The following is a 25,557-nucleotide window of genomic DNA, read 5'->3' on the forward strand; positions in this document are numbered from 1 at the left end:
AAATGTGACTAGTCATATTAATTTCCCTGAGAAAACAAACTTGGTAAAATACAAAGAATAGGAAGTCATCTTTTATTCAATAAGAAGTTCTGAACTTTTCCAGCAAACTCACACATTTTGAAAGACAACTAGTGTAAGTGTAAGATTAATATTTCTACAGAAATTTATTCAGTAGAATATTCTCTGATGTATGGAATCTGTTCTTTGGCTTAAAATAAGATTATGTTATTCTATTCTCTATAAATTATAAAATATCTATAATATGCCAGCTATATGTACTAGTTATCTTAACATATTAACAAAGTTAATGCTTTAAATAATTTGTAAGTGGTCCTCTGTGTAAAGCTAAATGTTGGCACTGAGATCCTAAACTAAAGCACATGTTTGTTGTTTATTTTATATTGCTCCTTTATGTCTCCAAGCATTAGGCAGTTAGATAAAGATATCCTCTGTCCCAAATCTACGAGTAGGCAATATTGGAATTTAATCTTTTGGAGGTCATGAAACAACCCTCTTAGAGGCTTTTCTTTCTGAACTGTGCTTTCCTTCCTGGTCATATCTGATGCTTTGGATCCTACCATTGAAATCAAGCTTACATCTATCCAGAATGCCCTGAAATATAAACACATTTTCTGTCAGATGCATAGCAAGGCTTTGTGTTTGTTTGTTTCTCATCCCATGCGTACTGTTCTTTGCAGTAAAGAGACCAGGGTATAAGATATATAAATGTGCCATTACTTGATCAAAAATTCCAGTAACAAACTTCAAGTTATATAGTTGTATTTTAACAAAAACAACAAAATATTCCTAGGTTCTGAGAAGATCTATATCTTTATAAAAATAGGATTTGATAGGTGAGGGAGACAGTAGTCTAACCATCTGGAGGTCGCTTAAGATAACCTTGAACTACCTCAAAACTTGTCAAGCTTAAAGATTTTAGGGTTTTCCCATTGTGTGCATGGAAAAACCCCCTCAAATTCCTTGTTGTTAGTTATCTTCAAGTTGGCTGCAATTTGTATAATCTCTTGTATAACAAAACAAAATGTTTTATAGGCCTGTACCATCTTTATGATCAATAGTATGTTTGAATTCATTGTTATGGTTATTGTTTCTATCCAATTTGTTAAAGGTTTCCCTTGTGTTACTTTACCAAACATGATATCCTTTTCTACTGAATGCTCTTTCCCAATGATATGCCCAAAGTAAGGGAGATAGAGTCTCCTTATCCTTGATTCTGAGGAATATTTTGGTTGTATATTTCTAAGATTTATTTGTTAATTTTTCAGACAGTTCACTGTATAGTCAACATTCTTTGCCAACACCACAATTCAATTACATCAACTTTTTTGTTGTTGTTGTCTGGAACCATCTAGTTGGTTCCAACTCATAGCAACCCTATGCACAACAGAATGTGTGCCATCCTCACAATCATTGCTACACTTGAGCCCATTGCTTCTGGCACTGTTGTCAATATATCGTGTTGGTGCTTTTCCTCTGTTCTGCTGACCATTCGCTATACCAAGCATGATGTCCTGCTTCAGGCACTGATTCTTCCTAATACAAGTCTGAAATAGGATAAACAGTCTTGCCATTCTGGCTTCTAAGGAGCATTCTGACTGTACCTTATCCAACACAGATTCATTTGTTCTTCTGGCAGTCCAAGGTACTTTTAATATTCTTCTCCAACACCATAATTCAAATGAATTGATTCTTCCTATGTATTACATCTAGTGTGGTCCATTTGTTAATACTCTTTTACTATTTACTTTTGATTGTGATTTTGTAATTTAAAATTTCTTCTTTGTTATTACTGCTATTGTTAAGTGCTGTTGAATTGATTCTGAGTCATAGCAACACTGTATAAGGTTTCCAATTTGCTGCTGGTGAGTTTGAATCACCAACCATGTGACCTAGGGCTTTATCCTACAGGGCCACACCAGGACTACGGTTTCTGCTTCAGTAGTTTTTAATACATTAACTTACTGTTCATTGGATAGCTAGCTACCTAACATAATACAACATAAAGATTTAACTAACTAAAGTATAACAAAATTCAGTAATTGTACTACTTCCCAGACAATGAATGTATGCCCTATATAATACTTCAATTCCACTAACCATCCTTCAGTCTTATCCGCTATATTATGTGTATATTTCAATTCCTTATAGATTATTAATTTTAATTTTTAGGACAAATACTCATTTAAAATTACTTGTGCATGTATCCTCTCTTTTCTTCTTCATTCCTTTCTGAATTGTAAAGATACCACATAAAATCATTTTCTTCTGCTTTAAGGACACTTTTTAATGTTTTCTGCTGGCCACACAATCAGTTTATGGTTGTAATGTATTTAGCATATATCCATTTAGACACAAATATTGATCTCTTCCAATCAATTGGCCAGAGAGCTGTCTTCCAAATTTCTTGACACGGATAACTGAGTGCCTCCAATGCTGTATTATTTTGTTGAACGATTTCATTTTGTAGTCAATCAATCCCCAGAGCATTGTTCTTTACTAAATACCTTAAGTGCTCCTTGAAGTTCTTTATTTAGTACTATTGATTCTTAATCATGTGTTATCTCTTGTAATTGTTGAACATCAACCATTTCTTTTTGGCATAGTGGCTCTGTGTTTTCTTTTTATGCTTTCTGCATCATTCAATATTTTGCCCATAGAATCCTTCAATATTGCAAGTTCAGGCTTGAATTTTTTTGTTCAGTTCTTTGAGCTTGAGAAATAAGTGTTTGATGGATTTTTACTTTTTGTTTTGTAACTCCAGGTCTTTGAACATTTCATTGTAATACTTGACTTTGTTTTCTCAAGTTTCCCTTTGGAATTTTCTGTTTAGCTCTTTTACCCCTCATTGCTTTTATTTGCTTCACATCTCTATCCTGGAGAGCAAGTTTCATAGTCTCTTCTCATATTCATTTTGGTCTTTTCCGTCTATCTTGTCTTCTTAATGACTTGTTTGGTATTATTGATGTAATTTCACAACACTTCTGGTCTTGGGTTATTAGTGTCTAATGCATCAAATCTGTTCTTGAGATGATCTCTAAATTCAGTTGGGCTATGTTCAAGGTTAAATCTTACTCTCATGGAGTTGTTTTACTTTTTCTTCATTTCAGCCTGAACTTGCATGTGAGCAATTGATGCTCTGCTCCTCAGTCTGCCCCTGGCTTGAATTTGGCTGAAGATATGGATCTTTCCACCATTTCTTCCCACAGATGTAGTCAATTTGCTTTAAATTTTTTTAAATTTTATCTATTGAGTTCCATGTGTAGTGTTTTTAAAAATTATCTGCAATGAATATGCCATTGGTCTTGCAAAATTATATCACGCAATCTCCAGCATTGTTTGTATTGCTCAAGCCACATTTTCAAACTACTGATCCTTTCTCTTTTCCAATGTATCCATTCCAATGATAATGCTTCCTCATAAAGAATGAATGGAGCAAATAATCAAAGACCATCAGTTATTACTTTCCAAAATGTACTTGTTGTTGCTAGGTGTCATTGAGTTGGTACCGACCCATAGAGATCTTATGCACAGCAGAACGAAACACTGCCTGATCCTGGGCCAACCTCACCACTGTTGTCATACTTGACTCCATTGATGTTGCCACTTGGCCAATCTATCTTGTTGGAGGTCTTCCTCTTTTTCTCTGACCCTCCACCTTACCAAACATGATATCTTTCTCCAGTGACTGGTCCTTCCTGACAATATGTCTGAAGTATGAGAGATGAAGTTTGGCCATCTTGGCCTCCAAGGAGCGCTCTGGTTGCATTTCTTCCAAAACGGATCTATTGGTTCTTTTGGCAGTCCATGGCACTTTCAATATTCTTCTCCAACACCATAACTCAAAGGCATCAATTCTTCTATAGTCTTTCACAGGCATATGAGGTTATTGAAAACACCATGGCTTGGGTCGGTCTCACCTTAGTCCTCAAGCTGACATCTTTGCTCTTCAACACTTTAAAAAGGTCTTGTGCAGCAGATTTGCCTAATGCAATACATCCATCGTTTGATTTCTTGACTGCTGCTTCAATGAGTGTTGCTAGTTGATCCAAGAAGAATGAATTCCTTGACAACTTCAATTTTGTCTCCGCTGATAAGAATGTTGTTTATTGGTTCAGTGATGATGATTTTTGTTTTCTTGACATTGAGATATAATCCATACTGAAGGCTGTGCTCTTTGATCTTCATTAGTAAATGTTTTAAGTCCTCTTCACTTTCAGCAAGCAAGGCTGTATCATCTGCATATTGCAGGTTGTTAATGAGTTTTCCTCCAATCCTGATGCCACATTTTTCTTCATAGAACTCAGCTTCTCAGATTATTTGCTCAGCATACAGGTTGAATAAGTATGGTGAAAGAATACAACCTTGTCGCACATCTTTCTTAATTTGAAAACATTCAGTGTTCCCATGTTCTGTTCGAACAACTGCCTCTTGGTCTAGGTACAGATTCCTCATGAGCACAATTAAGTGTTTCAGAATACTCATACTTCACAATGTTGTCCATAGCTTGTCATGATCCACACAATTGAAAGCCTTTGCATGGTTAATAAAGCACAGGTAAACATCTTTCTGATTTTCTCTGCTTTCAGCCAAGATCCATTGGACATCAGCAATGATATCACTCATTCCATGGCCTCTTCTGAATCCAGCTTGAACCTCTGGAGGTTCTCTGTCAATGTATGATTGTAGCCATTTCTGTATTACCTTTAGCAAAACTTTACTCGCATGGGATATCAAAGAGATTGTCTGATTATTTCCGCATTCTGTTTGGTCACCTCTCTTTGGAATGGGCACAAATATGGATCTCTTCCAATCAGTCAGCCAGATAGTTGTCTTCCAAATTTCTTGGCAAAGATGAGTGAGTGCCTCTTGTGCCGCCTCATTTTCTTGAAAGATTTCCATTTTTATTCCATCAATTCCTGGGGCTAGAAGGCTATTATTCACTCATCTAGGAAGAGAGTGGAATTATTTTATACATGCTGCAATAGAATGACTTACTTCCTGTGACTCTTCTGTCTACAGTCTTTGTAAGTCCCTCTAAGCAACGGTTTGCCCTAATGGGTCTGGTTAAGAGAAGGACAGGGAAGATGCTTATAGGATTATATGATTCAATTATTTGTGGTTGTTAACAGAATTGTGATTGTTAAAAATTGTAACTCTAACATGCATATAAAATGAGCCATTCCAGAAGCAGGGATAGCAAATCTCACTGCCATCAAGGAAAAGAGTCAGGAGTGAAGCAAGTCTGTTAGACCCTGAGATTACTACACACTTTAACACTTTGACCCAGGGACAGATAGCTATGAAGCCAGAGGATTGTCAGAAGGGTAGCAGTAGCAGAACTACAACCAGAGCACAAGGTTTTCTGGTGGAGGCTTATAGTTGAGTGAAGTATCCTTTATGTATTTATCAGGAGCCTTAAGAGAGCTTTGTAATATTGCCTGAGCAGGAATGTAGCCAGGTCAAGGGGCCAAGGGTCAAACAAAGACCTGCTTTTGGGTAAGGATGAGAAGATGCTCTCCTAACTGGAATAATTGTACCCTGAGCAATTCTGATTCTGGAATATAACCTTTTACCTTTCTTAATTAACCTCATAACTGTAAGTATGCTTTCTGAGTTTTGTGTGGCCATTGCAATGAAATATTGAACCCAGCTGAATCAACAGTGATGTGGAAGGCATGGTTGGTCCCATTTGTAATACATGCTGAGTTGTATAAGAGTGTTTAGCTCATAATTCTATTTTGATAAAATCATGAACTGTATATAAAATATTTTTAAAAATTTTACTTATTATGAAAAATTTTCATTTTCCATAATCTGCAGATGAACTAGGAAGTGAATAACAAATTGTATAAAATTTGATTTTTTGTGTGTATGTTTACATGCACTTGTATGTATAATTTACTTTTTTTGTGAAAAGCTTAACAACTGTTAATACTTATACAACTAGCCCTAATATATGTGAATGTATAAAAACTGACCCTTTGAATGTATGTCAAGGATAAGGAAAATACTAATGATGAAAAAATATTAAAATCTGCCAACGATTTCAAGTAAAAATTATTGGTCTTCTAATAGTGGTTCTGTATGATAAGCATTGGGCTGCTAATGCAAGGCTGGCAGTTCAAATTCACCAGTCACTCTGTAAGAGAAAGATGAGGCTTTCTGTTCCTGTAAGGATTCATAGCTTTGGATACACTATACAGGGTCATTATGAGTCAGAATTGATTAAATGGCAGTGGGTTTTTTTTTTTTTTTTTGGTAATTTAAAGCGTAAAAACCATTTTAATAGATTCTGCTTAGGGTCTTTATAGTTTGCTGTGGTAGTCAGAGTTAAATTGATTTTTGAATTAACTTTTTTAGATATCTTGTTTCTGTTGTTTACTCCCAGATACTGAATAGTGAATGCAGAAGAATACTATTCAACTGGGAGCCTACATCATTTAAAAACACTTCAATAATAGTGAAATTCTAAGCTAGCTTTGTGTATGTGTATGTTTTATGTTAAAATTATATTTATTGTTGTTAGGTGCCATCGAGTCAGTTGCGACCATATGCACAGCAGAATAAAACACTGCCAGATCCTGGGCCAACCTCACTACTGTTGCCATGCTTGCATCAATCGATGCTGCCACTTGGCCAGTCCATCTCCTTGGGGGTCTTCCTCTTTTTCTCTGACCCTCCACCTTACTAAACATGATATCCTTCTCCAGCGACTGATTCTTCCTGACAATATGTCCGAAGTATGAGAGATAAAGTTTGGCCATCCTGGCATCTAAGGAGCACTCTGACTGTACTTCTTCCAAAATGGATCTATTGGTTCTTTTGACAGCCTATGTCACTTTCAATATTCTCCTCCAACACCGTAACTCAAAAGCATCAATTATTCTATGGTTTTCCTTATTCACTGTCCAGCTTTTGCATGCATGTGAGATTATTGAAAATACCATGGCTTGGGTCAGGTGCACCTTAGTCCTCAAGCTGACATCTTTGCTTTTCAACACTTTAAAAAGGTCTTGTGCAGCAGATTTGCCTAATGTAATATGTCATTTGATTTCTTGACTGCTGCTTCCATGAGTGTTGCTAGTTGATCCAAGAAGAATGAATCCCTTCACAACTTCAATCTTTTCTCTGTTGATAAAAATGTTGTTTATTAGTTCAGTGGTGAGGATATTTATTTTCTTTACATTGAGATGTAATGCATACTGAAGGCTAATAATAAAAAAAATTGAAGTTTACTGATTACACGATTTACAAATCAGATTAACAGTTCAGTTACAGTGTCTGAAATGTTCCAAAAATGAGAAGAACGTCTGGACCAACCAAGCATTCTCTAAAAAGGGCTAGAATTTCATCTGGACATAACCACTCTAGTAACCTGCTGGATTCATTGCATTTGGAATTATAAATAACCATGTCATCATCCAAAATGTTTATTTAATGGTGATGGAACTGGGGTAGGATTCTGGACAATCACTAAGAACCATTAAAAAATCATTAGACTTATTGACCATAGATCATTGTATATTGTTGTTGTTATGTGCCATGGAGTCCATTCCAACTCATAGCAACCCTGCATAGGGTTTCCTGAGGAATCTTTACGGGAGCAGAAAGCCTCATCTTTCTCCCACGGAACAGCTGGTAGTTCCAAACTGCTGACCATGAGGTTAGCAGCCCAATTCATAACCACTATGCTACCAGAGCTCCTTACATCATTGGATAGCCCTTGACTATTTACTATCTAAAAAGGGCAGAGTCTGTGCAGTTGATAATACAATCTATTGCACTTATGTAAATGTAATAGGAGAAACTGAACTCAAAGTACATCATATTCTAGAAAACAAGTGGCTACAAGAACAGAGAAATGTCCTCACCCAAGATTTATGATCACAAATAAAAACATATCTCCCTCTATAACCTGGTTAAGTCCACTGCTGGCACCCTTAGCTACTATATTACTTCTGATTCTGTTTGGGCCATCTCTATTAAATTTACAAAACTTTTTAGTTGCTAGAAGACTTGAAGTATTTCACAGACAAATGCTGGCAACCTGCAGTTATGTTTCTAATACCCTTAACACAATAGATCAGAATAGACAAGTCTTCCAACTACATCCTGTGTAACTGTTCCCTGTATTCTTTCCTAGGATCTTGGGTATCAACAAAGTCTCTGACATGAATCTGTGGCAACCCTAACTCACAGATAGGAGAGACTGGAAGCCCTGCCATCCAATAATACCCGTTTTTATGAGGAAGCAGCTAAGAATGTGTCATTGTCCATATTCCTGAAGCATTAGGGTTTCGTTTTTCTCATGGGCTTGGGGGTGTATATTAGATAGTTTGAACAGAGTAAAGGAGCTAACCACAGTTTACCAACAAATAATGAAGGCAATGACCTGATTGTCAGGTTGTTGTTGTTAAGTGCCATCGAGTTGGTTAAGAGTTATAGAGACCTTGTATAGACCTGTAGGAGAAACTAGTAAAAGGAAAGATAGAGTAGGTGGCTTTCACCAATATCAGGCACACACAAAGAAGAATAAGCCTGATATGGTGTGACCAAGGAACTGACCATAATACCACTACAATATATCAGCATTATGGTTTGATCATGAATACAATTATAACAGACTGATGTAGTGGAAAAGAAGTATATCAAACCCAGGAGGAAATGGCCAATTATGGGCCCGAAATTATGATAGGAAAATGTAGAGATCAGGAGACAACTGTCAGATAACCTGGAACATGCCCTGGAGGGAAAACAGTATAAAAAGTAAAACCAGGAACTCTATCCTCCCCTCACACATGAGGGGGAGGCCCGTTCTCTTCTCTGTGAAAAATCCATGCTTAATAAATCTTCTGGTTTGCTTCAACCTCTGTCTCTTTGGCTCTTTTAGTGTGTATCTTGTGCCTATACCCTACTGATTCTTAGGAGGGGGGGATAATGTGACAAGAAGAAACAAAGTGTATATAAATTATTGAATACAAAACTGAAGATCAGCTCTGTAAAACTTCACCTTATTCACAGTAAAATCATTTAAAAAAATTCTTTAGGAGTAAAATGTGAAAATTAAGGAATATGCTCACAAAAATCCAGAGTGCCTAATGGACAACAAATTTGGGGGCAGAGAAAAGTCACAGGAAATAATGTCTCAACAAGTTTTCTAATTACCATGGAACAAAACAAAATAAACACTTAGTACCAAATCGCAATGATTATAAAATCAATGGAGCATTTCAGAGTATTCAATGTAATGCATACAAAATAGGGTAATATTTTCTCAACTTTTCAAAGTAAGCTATAAATGAAGTTGCACATCGTTTTTATAATTGAAATATTTTAGGACCTCAGCAAATTTTACTGCACATTCTTGAGCTCCATTAATATACGTCAGATATTTGTAAAAGACAAATGGTTTTAAGCATCATCAAGCAATAACAACTTAATAATCTTTTTGATGGACAAGTTCTCCCAAACAAAAAAAGATTCACACTTTGTTTTGTTTTGTTTCAGATGAATTCAAGATCATCTGAAGAAAAATCCATTATCTAATATTAAGTAGAGAGGAAGGTGATATGACATAAACAGAACTCAATGTTCCAGGTCCTCTTACAGGTGTTTTAGACATATTACTTTATACAATTCTCACAACAAGCATATCAGAACTAATTTATCAACTTTCTTGTTGGTGTATTGACCCATAGCACTAGAATTCCTGCAGTTTCAGTTAGTATAGAAAATCTGTTTGGGTTGTTTTGTTTTGTTAATTTGTTTTGTTTTTAAGACTTTTAAAATTGTGTTTCACATTTCCCCCCCCTCATTCCTTTCTTAAGACAATTGTTTCCTGTGTCATTTTACCTCACAGGATATTATAATTTTAACTTTTATTGCTCTACTCCACCATAGAGTCAGTTCCCCTGAAAACTCAGGAATATTATGAAAAGGGGTGAATTTGTGAGGGTTTGAGATAAATTCTAGCAAGACTGCATAACATGTGGCTTTTTCTATTTACTCATATACCTAATGCTTTTGGAGACACTTATTTCTGCAAGAAATTCTCATTCTACATTTCTTTCAGCTGTTACATGTAAAGGTCTGCACTATTTTGCCCCAGGCAATTAAGAGTGGTCACAGACTTTAGGCATTTTTTGCTGCTTTTTGTATACCCTTCATGAGCACTGAGGTAAGCCAAACCAAGGGAGCACCTGCCCCAGTTCTTCAGACAGATCAGAACAGACATCACAGGATTCCACCAATCAAATTTGCCCTGATCATCCCAGAGCAAGAAATCTGGCCTTCTCTCTGAGATGCAGATCACAGATTGTAATCTCCATGTTCACAGTTAAGCTGGGTAGAGAAAGAAGTAAAGATAGTAGACAGATTTTGTTTTCTACTACTTAAAGGTAATATTTAAATTTTTGTGTATGCTTAATACTCCATTTGATATTCTGAGTCTTTATAGGGTTCAGCCTACATATTTTTGGTTGGTTTCCATTGTGATTATGTGAGTTAGACAAGAGCATGGACCTGTTCATGCCACGATCTTAAAGAATGTATACTTTATTGATTTCTGACAAAGATAAAAAAAAAAAAAAAAGGTTCTGCAGCAATGGAAAAAAATCATAAGAAAAAAAATAAGAGGGAAAAAGAGTGAGAATGATACAGAGGAGGAGGATAACAAGGAAGAAGATAGGAGAAGATGAAGAAAGTCTTCAGGGTCTGTGTGATCATGTACTGTTATAACAGAAATATCAAAATTGGATGGCTTTTTGTTCTAGAAATTCATTTCCCCACAGTTTTTTAAGTGAGAAGTTCTAATTCAGACCACCAACATTGAGAAAAGGCCCTTGTCTCTGTTAAGCATCTGTAGACCCAGCAAAGCTTGAAGATCTCCATGTGTCTTGGCATCAATCTTTCCCTAGCTCTATGAACGTCACCACCACTTGTCTGCCAGTTTGTTGTACTCTGGTGGTTTACATGTTGCTTTGATGCTGGAAGCTATGTCACTGGTATTTTAAATACAGCAGGGTATAGCCACAGTGTATAGGTTTTAGTTAAACATCCAGACTAGAAAGGAGATACAGACTACTTCTGAATGTTTAGCCACTAAAAACCTTATGACTAGCAATGAAACACTGTCAGATATTACCAGAATAGTGAGTACTTAAACATGATGAATAACATCAGAATATTGTCAGAGGTAGTACTGGAAGATAAGCCCCTCATTTTGGAAGACAATCAAAATACAACTGTGGAAGAGCTGCCTCCTCAAAATAGAGTTTACCATGATGATGCAAATGGAGTAAAGGTTTCAAGACTTTCATTTGCTGATGGGGCACAACTCAAAATGAGGAGAAATAGCTGTAAATATGTATTAACAATCGGAACATGGAATGCATGAAGTATTAATCTAGAAAAACAAGAAGTTGTCAAAAATGAAATAGAGAGCATAAACATCAATATCCTAGATATTAGTGACCTTAAATGGACTGGTATAAGTAATTTTTAATCTGACAGTCATATGACTTACTATGCCGGGAATGGCAAATTGAATAGGAGTAGTATCATATTCATCATCAAAAAGAACATTTCGAGATCTATCTTGAAGTATAGTGCCATCTGTGATAGATAATATCCATATGTCTATATGGAAGACTAATTAATGCCACTATTATTCAATTTTATTCAACAACCACTCAAACCAGTGATGATAAAATTGAAGAATTCTGACAACTTCTTTAGCCTGATATTGATCAAGTTGTATTGAAAATTACTGGTTATTGAAATGCAAAAGTTGGAATCAAAGAGGAAGGATCAGTAATTGGAAAATATGGTCTTGGTGATAGAAGAAATTCTGGAGATCTCATGATAGAATTTAGAAAGATTAATGACTTATTCATAACAAATATCTATTTTGAAATAGCATAAAAGACAACTATACACATGGACCTCATAAGATAGAATACACAGAAATAAAACTGACTATATTTTAGGAAGCGATGGTAGAAAAGTTCCATAACATCAGCCAAAACCAGGTCTTGGGGCAACTGTGGTACAGACCATTAATTGCTCATGTGCAAATTCAGACTGAGGTTGAAGAAAATTTAAATAAGTATATGAAAGCCAAAATTTGACCATGAATATATCCTACCTTATAATAGTTACGGTTCTGTGTCTACTTGTATGGGCTAGGAGTCCCAGTTGTTTGAGAGTTAATAGTTAACACTATGCTGAATGGTGATGAGTAGCTAAGCAACATAAAGGAAACTTCCTTAGTCTGCTCACAATATAATGGACATTCAGGAAAGGTTCTTTCACTCTCTTCTGCTAGGGACCAGGGAATGTACAACTGAAAGCCATATACTTGATATTAAGCTTCTCTCTCTCTCTAGCTCTCATATGCATACACACACACACACACACACCACACCTATATGTGTTTCGATTGTTTTGCTTTTTTAGAAAACCCAGCCTAGACATGTTTCATTCTAGAAAATCAAAATCACAAGAATGAGTTTCTAACTTGGTACTCAAGTCTGACTAATTTTAAGTGCACTGACTAATTTTAAAGGCAGAGACATGTCTGATGTCTACTTCATAGGAATCAGCCTTTAGCTGATTTTGATTTTGATTCTATTTCCCCCTTGGGAAGTCAGACATGGTCCACAAATGTTTTTTGTAGTTGGCATTAGGATAAGGATCCGTTGCAATGGCTCATGGAAGCTTGAGATTTTAAAAGAGAAAGAATGAATAGCCATAGGACACGATGCTTCAGCAGAGGGAGAGTAGTAGTAGCTTCTTGAGTTGTCTGGAGTCAATGTCATGATAGTTGAACAGAATGACAGATAGGGGTCCAGGACCTTCTGGAATCTATCCTGCCAGAGGCCCCAATCCATTTGCATATGAATGGGAATAGTCCCAGAGAAAAGAAAAAATTGTACTTGAGTGTTTAAAAATATTTATTTGTATGTATGTGTTTGACTGAATTATGGATATTGGTTGCTCCTGCCTGTTACTGTAAAATAGACAAACATGTATGATAGAAATGAATATTGGGAATTATAATTACAGAAAGCTTGCAAGCCCACCTTCAGTCTAGATTGGATTTTCTAAAAGGGGAGTTAGATTTTGCCTGGAAAAATATGCCTCTTTGTAGAGTATGGGGTGGAATCCTGAGTCCCACCAAAAACCTTCAGATTCGGCATATTTGTATTTGAAAAGACAAGCAGACAAGCCCAGAACTGTTGAGAGAACAGGAGATTCATGCAGAAAAATAGCAGACAATTGGTTTTTTGAGTTTCAGAGGAATCAAGGCAAGGAAAGTCAGCCCATTAGAGAATCCTCCCTTCTAGGACTGAAAGCTAGAGGGAACCGGTGAGCCATAGTTCACTGGTGACACCTGGGTGTATTTGTGAGTGGAATTTGGGGAAATGTAACAATGGAGACATGGCTGAGTTTGGACTTGTTCCATTGGCACCCATTGACCTTAAGATAAGAGAAAAGAGTAAATGCTGACTGGTCTGAAGTTTAGGGAGTTCTGTGAAGTTCTGAGCCCACAGGCACTGACCTAGCCCATGGGGGCTATAGCTGAGAGAGAAAAGGTCAGTGGGTCTGAAGTGCAGGGAGGTGTGTGTGTAAACTCTCAAAATTGCACCTGGTACCCATTTGACCATTTGATGGCTAAGGATGAGCTGACCAAAACCTGACCAGATGGCAATAAAGATGTCTGATACTGTGAGCAAGTGTAAATTGCTACAACTGTTTGAACTGGATTTTTGTTTATGGGTGTAGTTGATGAAAATTCCAATTGGAACAAAAGATTCTTCAGATCAAGGAGCATGCTTGTCTCCTCAGTTTATTGGGTTGATGTTGTTGTGTTGTTGTTAGGTGCCATCAAGTCGATACCGACTCATAGTGACCCTATGCACAACAGAATGAAGCACTGCCCGATCCTGGGCCAACCTCACAATTGTTGCCCATTGATGCTGCCACTTTGCCAATCCATCTCGTTGGGGGTCTTCCTCTTTTTCTCTGACAGGAATGGTCCATTTAGACATTGCCTAACGAAAATGGTGGGGGCAGATATAAAGGCATGACATGACTGACTTACAAGTTTTCATGGGTGTGCTTAGTTTCAGAATGAAGGGACAAAGGAGAATCCAAATTGACTAGATTTCCTCTTTTCCAGATGGGTCTGGTGAAAGAGTAGTGGGTGATTATGCAGATAGGATTTTATCATTTCAATTGTGAGTAATTGTTAGTAGACTTAATTGTAATTGCCAAAATGAATAGTAGAAGATGTGTAACTTAAAAGGGGGCAGAAGTTAATCTTTCATTTCAGAAACAGACAATCCTAGGGCCATTAAGAAGGAAGAGTATGAGTGGAGCATGAGATCCATGCCTAGAAAAGTGGCAAAAGCAGATATGGTGGCAGAGGCAGTAGCATGGGAAGACAGAGCAGTTTCAGACTCTAGGCCCATGACTGAATAAGGCTGTATGTCTACGAGCAGGAGGCTGATTTGCAGAATATGCCCTTTGGACATATGTTGTTGTTGTTGCTATATGCCGTGGAGTTGTTTCCAACTCATAGCGACCCTGTACAGGGTTTCTGAGGCTGTAAATCTTTACGGGAGCAGAAAGCCTCATCTTTCTCCTGTGGAACAGCTGGTACATTCAAACTGCTGACCTTGCGGTTCACAGCTCGATTCATAACCACTATGCTACCAGAGCTCCTTTGGACATATATGGATATGTATATATAGTATATGTTGTGTATATATAATATATGTGCATCAAATATTTTTCTTTGTTCATTTGTGGCATGTAAGATGTAAGTGGGTCGGTGTGTTTTCAGTTGTATATATTTTAGTAATATCATGTTAGGGGCAATTAAGACTTTATAATTTCATTTATTTAGAGATTATGCATATAGCATATAGATGTCAAGTTGATAAGGGTGGACAGTAATAGTTAGGGTTCTGCGTAAACTTGAGTGAACCAGGATTCCCAGTTGTTTGGCAGTTGATAGTTAACTCTATGATGAGTGACTGTGAACAGCCAATAAATTGAAGATATGCTTACTTGGGGCTGTGGCCTACTCCTAATACAATGGGCATGTGGGAAAGGCTTTCTCTCTTTATTCCACTGCGGACCTGGTATTATGCAATTGTAAGTCATTTCCTTGATAATAAACATAAGCATATAGAGAGTCTTGGTGTGGTGCTGTGGGTTAATGTACCAGACTGCAAAGACATTTGAACTGCAAGGTCGGTGGTTCAAGCTCACCAGCTGCTCCTCAGAAACCCTATACACAATACAACAACAATATATACACACACACACACACACACATATGTGTTTTACTTCTCAAGAAAACCCAGCCTTAGAGACGATCTCAAGGGCAGAAATTATGCACTGGGCACTAATCACCAAATACCAGAAGTGTTGTTGGATAATATCAAAACCATCATAGAGGAAGAAAGCAAAAGATCATAAAGAAAGTAAGAAAGAAGGAGGATTTCAAAATGGATGTCAGAATAGACTCTGAAACTTGTTCTCTATCACAAAGAGTCTAAAGTAAATGGAAGAAATAAGGAAGTAAAAGAGCTGGACAGAAAATTTCAAAGGGCAATTCAAGAAGACAAAGTCAATTAATACAATGAAATGTGTGAAGACCTGGAATTAGAAAACCAAAATCCACTCAGCATTACTTAAGCTGAAAGAACTAAAGAAAATAAATTCAAGCCTTGATATCAAAGCATTCCATGGGGAAATTATTGAATGCTGCAGAATGCACCAAAAGACGGTGGGAGGAATATGCAGAGTCATTGTACAAAAAAAGAAATGGTTTACGTTCAACCATTTCAAAAGATACAATATGATCAAGAGCCAATGCTACTGAAGGAAAAATTTCAAGGTGCACCCCGGGCACTGACAAAGAATGAGATTTGGGGAAATTATGGAACACAAATTGAAATGTTTCAACACACTGATGCTGTACTGGAACCACTCATCTCTACCAAGAAATTTGGAAGACAGTTACCTGGTCAACTGATTGGAAGAGATCTGTATTAGTGCCCATCAAATGAGAGGTGACCCAACAGAATGGGAACTCATCAGACAATATCATTAATATCACATGTAAGTAAAAGTTTGCTAAAGATTATTCATAAGTGTCTGCAACAGTACCTTGACAGGGAATTGCTAGAGGTTCAAGTCAGATTCAGATGAGGGCATGGAACCAGGAATGTCATTACTGTTTTCAGATAGATCTTGGCTGAAGGTACAGCATACCAGGAAGATGTTAAACAGTGCTTTATTGACTACACATAGGCTATGAGCAACATTGCAGAGAATGAATATCCTGAAACACTTAACTCATGCGATACCTGTTCATAGACCAAGAGGCAGTTGTTCAAACAAAATAAGAGGATCTGAATGGTTCAAAATTAGGAAAAGTTGTACAACAGGGTTATATTCTGTCACTTTACTTATTTGATTTGTATATGAGCAAATATTCTGAAAAACTGGATTATATGAGGAAGAATGTGGTATCAGGATTGTAGGAATATTCATTAACAACCTGTGATATGTAGATGAAAAAACCTTGCTTTCTGAATGTGAAGAAGACTTAAATACTTACTGATGAAGATCAAAGATCACAGTTTTCAGTATGGGTTGTCCCTCAATGTAAAGAAAACAAAAAACTTCATTACTGGACCAATAAAAAATAACACAATAAATGGAGATAAGATTGAACTTGCCAAATACTTTATTTTTCTTAGATACACCATCAATATTCATGGGAACAGCTGTCAATAAATCAAATTAAGTATTGCATTAGGCAACTCAGCTGCACACAAACTCTTTAAATGGTTCAAGAGCAAAGATGTTAGTTTTAGGACTAAGATGTACTTGACCCAAGTCATGGTATTTTCATAACATATACATGTTCAAGTTTAACAATGAATAGAAAAAAATTATGCATTTGAGTAATGGTGTTGGAGAAAAATATTCAAACTGTCATGGACTGATGAACAAAAATGTATGTTGGAAGAAGTACAACCAGAATGTTCCTTAGAATCCAGAGACTTTGTCTTTCATCCTTTGGATATATTATTAAGAGGGCCCAGTCCCTGTAGAAGGACATCATGCTTGGTAACATAGAGTATCAGCACAAAAGAGGAAGACCCCAAATATGATGGATCGGCACAATGGTAGCAGCAATGAGCTCAAGCTTAATAACAAATGTGCAGAATTAGGCAATGATTTGTAATGAAGGGAGAAAGGTCGCTATCAGTTGGAACTGACTGAGCAGTACTTAATAACAATAGGAGCTTCACAGTGCAGAAACCACATGTTAAAAGGAGGCACTCCACTCCCGGCACTTCTTTCTTAGTAGTAGTAGGTCACTGTTTTCTCATTTCTCTTTCAAGATAAAATGTTTTGTAGGTCATACTCCCTTATAGTTTATCAAGGTTCTGATGGATTAAGAGTATTGCAGCCCAACATTAATCCTATTATTGGTTTATCACCTCAGATCATTGGTAATCATCACATAGCTACCACATTACATAACTGCCAAACCACTGAGACTCATGACATAGCCATATTGACACATATCTTGTAACGACACAATTTAATCTATGACAATTACTATCCTGAAGCTATCATTCTTGTTCTTTGAGGTCTTGGCCCTCTGCATGCTTAAAGACAAATTTAGAGTAACAGTTCTGTGCCCGTATAGTTGGCAAGTCAGTCAGAAGACCAAAGATATGAATGATAAGGAAAAGGTATCCACTGGGGGAAATATTGTTATACTGGACCCCCATGTGGGGATATCAGGCCCATATGCATCTACTGAAGATATTCCCATGTTCTAGTGGACAACTGCCTAAGTATGGGGATGGCTGGAAAATTACATGAGATACAGCATAGTTGGGAGTTGAGGTGTGGCACTGTTGACTAATGTGCTGGACTGCAAAGTCAGTTTGAACTGCAAGATTGGCTATACAAGCTCACCAGCTCTCCTCAGAAACCCTATATAGGGTTGCTATGAGTCAGAACCAATTCAGTGGCACTTAACAACAACAACAACAACAACAACAGCATAGTTGTAGAAAACATACAGAAGTGGCTAGAAGAGGGGTGGTCACTTCTTTCAGGAGTTCAGTTGGCCACCAATGACCAATTAGCCACAAAAGGATGCATAAAGGCATTGCAGTACAAACCATAGTTAGGAAGGAATTAGTGACAGTCCTGTTTGGGACTATAACTGACTTTCTAAAGCAGTGGAGGTCGATGAGGAAGCAGTTGGGAAAGACCAAGTGGTGAGCTAGAGCAAAGAGTGTGAGTGAGGGAGCTCAGGTATCACTGCTTCCACCACCTCTGTATCCAGAAGCTAGAGCCCCAGTTGGGTTCAATTATTGTCTTATCCCCACCTTCTTGCTCAGGCCATGATAGCAATGGAAGCAGACAAAGTAGAGGGAGAGTCAGTGCCAGGAGGAGAGAGCTGAACCAATAAAGCCCCCACACATACAGAATGTGGGGGGAGCCACCTTCTTATCCTCTGTGCTTTCCCTTCTCTCCTCTTCCCTGCATTTCACTTGCTTGCAGAGCAGCACACTGTTGCAGAACAGCACCATGTTAAGCTCCAAAATCAGTAAAAGAATCTTAACTCCATCCAAGATGGGGAGAGGCAGTAAATTCTTTGCTTCAGAGATGCAATGCAAAGTGACCCACCTTCCATCATTGTCTACATGCACTTCACAGCTTGGAATAGCTTACTTAGGTGAAACCAGGAGAACTAGACAGAAGGGGGTATGTACCATAAAAGAAGAAAGAGAAAGGGATAAAAGGGTTGACATCATCCCAAAACCCCTTGAGAGTAGACCCTTGATAGAAACCATAGATACGATCTGAGTGAATTTACTGGTTGCCTGGAGAGCAATAACGAAAGATCAACAACCAACTGAAGATTGGTCAATTTGTGGTAGAAGTTGAAGTAATAGCAACTATACTACCCATTGGGTTTTATTCCTCTGATAATCCTCCCCAAGAGGAAGTATCCCTTGCCTCCAGCTAGACACTGCCAGTCTCTAGGAAAGAAGGGAGTAAGCAGAGGTCACTAGAAGGTCAGAGTCTTACATGGGGCTGTAGGCCCCACTTAGAGATCACAAGGAATTTATCAAGATATGTAATGAGCAGAGCAACTCTGTTTAATCAGAATGTATACTTGTATTTGGAGACTTTGGCCTCAATGCCACTCATTGACATTACAGGGGTGGATGTCATTATGAGATTGGTCTTAACCAATTTTATGCAGGAATTCTACCTGATGGTGAGGGCAGTAAAGGCTGTATTGAAGGTGAAAACAGCACTGTAAACAGTGAACTTACCATTACCACAAGGTATTGTTGCTGTTGTTGTTTTTAGGTGCTGTTTAGTTGGTTCTGATTCATAGCAAACCTATGCACAGCAGAATTAAACACAGCCTTATCCTGTGCCAAACTCATGATCACTGTTATTCTTGAAGCCATTGTCATTGTGCCAGTCCACCTTGCTGGGTCTTCCCTTTTTCTCAGATCCTCCATTTATCAAGCACGATGTCCTTTTCCAGGGACTGGTCCCTCCTGATAATATGTCCTAAGCGTGAAAGACGAAGTCTGTCCATTCTGTATTCTATGGAGCATTTTCGATGTGCATCATCCAACACATATTAGTTTGTTTTTCTATCAGTCCATTGTACTTTTAATATTCTTCTCCAACATCATAACTCAAATGCTTCAATTATTCTATGGTCTTCCATATTCATTGTCCAACTTTAACATGCATATGGCTATCAAAAATACCATGGCTTGTGTCAGACACACTTTAATCCTCAAAGTGACATCTTTGCTCTTGAACAATTTAAAGAGTTCTTGTGCAACAAATTTACCTACTACGATACATCATTTGATCTCTGGACTTTTGCTTCCTTAAGTGTTGATGGTGGATCCAAGCAAATGTAATCTTTGACTTCAACCTTATCTCATTTGTCATGATGTTATTTATTGATCCAGACATCAGGATTCCTGTTTTCCTTATATTGAGGTGAAACCCATGCCAAAGACTGATTTTTTATCTTATGTGCAGGAACCAGCCTGCATGACCAGGTCTCGGAGGCAGACAGAATGAAAGCGGCAGGGGACTCAAGATGGTCAATCAAGAGTAACTTTATTGCCTACAATACAGCTTTAAGTATAATCTTAGGCAGGAAGCATATCTGGGCAGCACATAAATCCAAAATTTAAGATTAACAAAGTAACCTTTAAGCACAAAGCTAAGAGTGAGCAATAACTAGGTAAAGATCAAGTACATTTTGATTATTTCTCCCAGTTTTGGACTCTACCCTATGCTATTAGGTCAGTGTGTCCTTTCCCATAATCTTTGGCATGCAAAGTTTTCCTAGTGGTTCTCATCAAGGTGTTCCTTGGTTTGAGAACTGCCTCAGAGGCAGTTTCACACATGTCCTGTTTCCCCTACACTTATCAGCATGTATTTTATGTCCTTTTCACTTGTTGCAAGCAAAGTTGTATCAACTGCATTTTGCATATTGAGTCTTCATCCAATCCTGATGTCACATTCTTCTTTATATAATCCAGTTTCTCGTATTATTTGTTCAGTAGCGTAGTGCTTACGAATCGGGCTGCAAACCTTAAGGACAGCGGTTCGAAACTACCAGCTGCTCCGTGGGAGAAAGATGAGGCTTTCTACTCCCGTAAAGATTTACACCCTCGGAAACCCTGTACAGGGTCGCTATGGGTCGGAACCGACTCGACAGCACTTAACAACAAATAACAACAGATTTAATAAGCATAATGAAAGAATACAACCCTGACATACACTTTTTCTGAATTTAAACCATTCTGTGTACCCTTGTTCTGTTTGAATGAGTGCCTCTTGGTCTATGTACAGGTTCCTCATAAGCACAATTAAGTGTTCCAGAATACACATTTTCTGCAATGTCATCCATAGTTTGTCATTATACACACAATTGAAAGCCTTTTCACAGTTAATAAAATACAGGTAAACATCTTTCTGGTGTTCTCTTCTTTCATTCAGGATCAATCTGGCTTCAGCAATGATGTCCCTCATTCCACATCCTTGTCTGAATCTGTCTTGAACACTTGGCAGTTCTCTGTCAATGAATTTTTGAATTGTCAGTAGCAACGTTTTACTTGCCTGTGATATTAATGATACTGTCCAATGATTTCCACATTCTGTTGCCTCACCTATATTTGGATGGGCACAGATATGGGATATCTTTCTATCACTTTTCCAGGTAGCTATCTTACAAATTTCTTGGCATAGATGAGTGAGTGCTTCCATTGCAGTATCAGTTTGTTGAAATATTTTAATTTGTGTTCCATCAATTCCTGAAGCCTTGTTGCTTGCCAATGCCTTCAGTGTACCTTGGACTTCCTCCTTCTGTACCATTTGCTCTTGACCATATGCTACCTGTTGAACATCAAACATTTCCTTTTGGTACAATGACTCTGTGTATCCTTTCATCTTCTTTTGGTGCTTCCTGCATTTTTCAATTGGAATATGTCAAAAATGAAAAGGAATACATAAATATTAATATCCACAGCTGAAATGGATTGGCCTTAGCTATTTTGAATATACAAGTCACATAATTTACTTTGCCAGGAATGACAATTGAAGAAGGATGACATCACATTCATTATAAAAAATAACATTTCAAAATCTATCTTGAATTAAAAGTTATCTGTGATAAGATAATATCCTTCTGGGAGGAGTAACAATAGACATTCTTGGCACTATGTCAAGGGTATATATAGAGCCCTACTCTTTGCCATGGTATGCTTGCTACGTACCTTACTCTTTTCTGTTTCCCTGTTGATGGCTTGTTGTTTCATTATATGGATAGCATCACAGTCACATGAGAATGTTACATTGATGACCTCTTGTGACTGGGCCAAAGAACAACGGCAAACTTTCAAGAAAGTAAAGATATTGGTTATTTAAATGAAAACACTGGGTAAAATTCAACAAGGGCTATATGTCAAGCACAACATTGTTGGAGTCACCCCCTCTCTCGGCTAAAAGAGGAGTCTATTACTAGAAGACACCTGGTTCATAGAGGATTCTAGCGGATTTGTGTGAGACTTGTTCAGGGTAAATCAATCAATGATCTGAACTGGTCAGGGCCTGGGGTCATGGGTTGTAGGGGAACATGTGAGCACTGACCTCAATCCTTTGTGTAGCCTGTGGATTAATGAACTCTTTAGATCAGTCAAGGACACAAGGAACAGTTTAAGGTAATGGGTAAGGTCCCGTGAGAAAGAGCCCTGTTGCAGAACACCTGGTATTTTCTTCAAATCTCAGATGGTAACCTGTGATTTTTTTTTTTTTTTAAATGTAGCAGAATATCCCCTATTTCCTTTTAGGAAATCTGAACAGAGATGCCCACATCAGAATGGTGCATCTAAAAGGGTAATAGGCCCACAATCTTAGAGAGATGCATAAGAGAACAAGGTATATGATGGACTGGCAAATAATGTTTTTAGACAAGGCTTCCCTGAAAATGTGGACCAAAATGCTGCCTAAGGCTTTGAGATTATACATTTGTCTCCCACTGAGAGATGCTAGACTAGGGGTTCAAGATGACCTGCTATCATAGTTGATGCATTATGTCAACTTGACTGGGCCAGGTGTCTCAGTGGTTTGGCAGTTGAGATGTAGTTATATATCTAATATAATGCAATAAACTCTAAGGTTGGCTAAGAGCAGTCAATAAATTGAAAGGAAATTACCTCAGGGATGCAGCCTGCTTCCAATATATTAGACACTCAGGCAAAGTTTGCTTGCTTTCTAGTGGGTCTGGATCTTGCATTTGGCTCATCATTTGATTTCCAATTCAATGGACTTGAGCCAGTAGTCTGCTCTTAACTGTTGATCCAGGGAGTCATCAGCACTATGTCTTCTTACTTTTTAGGACTGTGTGCCTACCTGCCTGCTTGTCAATCTGCCTACCTACTAGAGCTGCAGGGTCTGCTTACATGGCTGCCCTCTGACCTGCTAATCTTGATTCATCTGACCCAGAATTGGGACTTTCCCATGTCTACAATAGTGTGAGACCTTACCTTGATGTAAACTTCTCTTTATATATGTATAAATAAGTTTCAGTTTCTTGAAATACAGTGCTGTCTGTGATAGGGGAATATACATATGCCTACAGGAAGACTCTGGTGTGGCACTGCAGGTCAATGTGCTGGACCACAAGCTTGGTTTGAACCACAAGGTTGGTTGTTCAAGCTCACCAGCTACTCCTTGGAAGGACAATTCAACGGCATTTAAAAACAACTACTACAACAACAAGAAGACCAGTTAATACCAAATTATTCAAATTTACACATTGACCACTAATGCCAACTTCTTTAGATTGAAATCGATCAAGGCATATTTTAAAATACAGGTAATTGGAATGTGAAGGTTAGAAACATTGGAATGTGAAGGTTAGAAACAAAAAGGAAGGAACAGTAGTTGGAAAATATTACCTTGATGGCAGAAATGATGCTGGATATTACACATTAGAACTTTCAAGACCAACGATTTCTTCATTGAAAATATATTTATTAAACAACATAACAGGTAACTACACACATAGACTTCACCATATAGCATACATAGGAATCAAATTGTCTTCATTTGTGGAAAGAGGAAGTGGATAAACTTAATATCATTAGCCAAACGAAGTACCAGGACCAATTTATGGAAAAGATCATCATTTGTGCATATGTAAGTTCAGGCTGAAACCAAAGAGAATGAAAACAAGTCCGTAAGCACCAAAATATGACCTTGAACATATCACAACCAAATTTAGAGACCATCTCAACAACAGATTTGATGTATTGGACACTAATACCAAAGACCAGAAGAACTGTGGGATAATATAGGAAGTGAGCAACAGGTCACTAAAAAGACACAAAAGAAAGAAAGCACCAAAATGAATGACAGAAAATACTCTGAAACTTGTTCTCCAGCATAGAGATGCTAAAACAAATGGAAAAAATGAGGAAGCAAAGCGCTGAACATAAATTTCAAAGGACAACTCAAGAAGACAAAGTCAAATATTATAATGAAATGTGCAAAGACTTGGAGCTAGAAAACCAAAAGTAAGAACTGTACCAAAATGAAATGGTCAGTATTTAAGATTTCAGTAGATAGTATATCACCAAGAATCTATGGTACTGCTCAGAGTAAAGGTGGTTGGAGTGTTTGCCTCTTTTAAGATGAGGTGTTTGCTGCTTCTCCTGATAATGGCATTGGTGGTGGTCCAGAGTGCGGCCTCGGCCAACCTGGGTAACATGCGCAACAAGAAATTAAAGATGCAATGCTGCAGGGATGCTGCTAAAATTCCAGATTTGTGTTTCCTGAGGTAATAAGCAGGTGTTTAAGGAGTACATGTGGGTTATTAGCCAGCAGTGCCCAGACATCCACATTTAAGAAGAAAATTACATCTCACAACCAATACATAGATACATAGCATCTTTCTTGTCAGTCTTCAAATTAGTATTAATAGGCTTAATAATTGTTGGCAAGGATCCTTTTGCTTTCTTTGGCATGGATGCTCCTAGCATCTAGCAGTGAGGCTAAGAAACATGATCTATGCATGTATGATGGTTTTCTTCTTGAGCAATATGATTGAGAACCAGTGTATGTCATTAGGTGCATTTGAGATTACCTTAAATGATGTGTCTGTATGATCAAAGCTGAGATCTGGTCACCTTCCATCTATGCAACAGCTTGTTCAAATTCTTAACAATGAAATGAAGCTCAATGTGCATATGGATTCAATCCCAAATCAACACATTGCTCCTCCTACCATTCACATTAAGACATTTTTTTACCAGAGCAGCGTGACTGACATTATGAAGTTCTCTACCGAAGACAGCAAGCTGTTAGCACAGACCAGATGCTTTTTTGGCTGGGTCGTTGTACTTCTTGGAAAACCTCAATGCATGACAGTGTTTCAGTGATGGTACATTTTGGAATTCTGCACATTTGTGGAGTGCAATAATACTATATTGCTTGCTTCTTCTTCATTTTTTTAATTAACCCAGTTAAATTTTAAAAGTAAGCATTACTAGTAACTTTTTTTGAAGTCATATTTGAAAAAGTAGGAATTTGAGTTAATTTTTTTTCAAAGACATCTGTTAAATCTGTTGTCATTTAATAAGAATTTTTATTTTTTTATTGTTTAAAAGAGATCTTTCTGGGAATATAGCTATAGTTCCCAAATACCTTATAAACAAGAGTTTATCAGACATCTCTGCGGGGAGCGCTTAACTCCCATTGCTTGGCAAGGCCGCACTGGGGGGAGAGACATTATGCATGGCAAATGACTCTCAAAAGCTGACCCCTATCCTCCCTTCAAGTTAGCCCTGAATTTACTTGTAAAAATATATAATATGGCAATATTCTCAGCTTTCACTATGAATTCTACAAACCTTAGGAAAAACTAGCTTAGCAGCAACT

At 37.6% G+C, this 25,557-nt stretch overlaps 1 pseudogene; it reads left to right on the top strand.

The window, feature by feature from the left end:
- Positions 1-24,311: 24,311 nt before the first annotated feature.
- LOC102815330 lies at positions 24,312-25,058 on the top strand (annotated as a pseudogene).
- The last annotated feature ends 499 nt before the right edge of the window (positions 25,059-25,557 follow it).

Source organism: Chrysochloris asiatica, unplaced genomic scaffold, assembly GCF_000296735.1.
Source record: "Chrysochloris asiatica unplaced genomic scaffold, ChrAsi1.0 scaffold00513, whole genome shotgun sequence".
NCBI lineage: Eukaryota > Metazoa > Chordata > Mammalia > Afrosoricida > Chrysochloridae > Chrysochloris > Chrysochloris asiatica.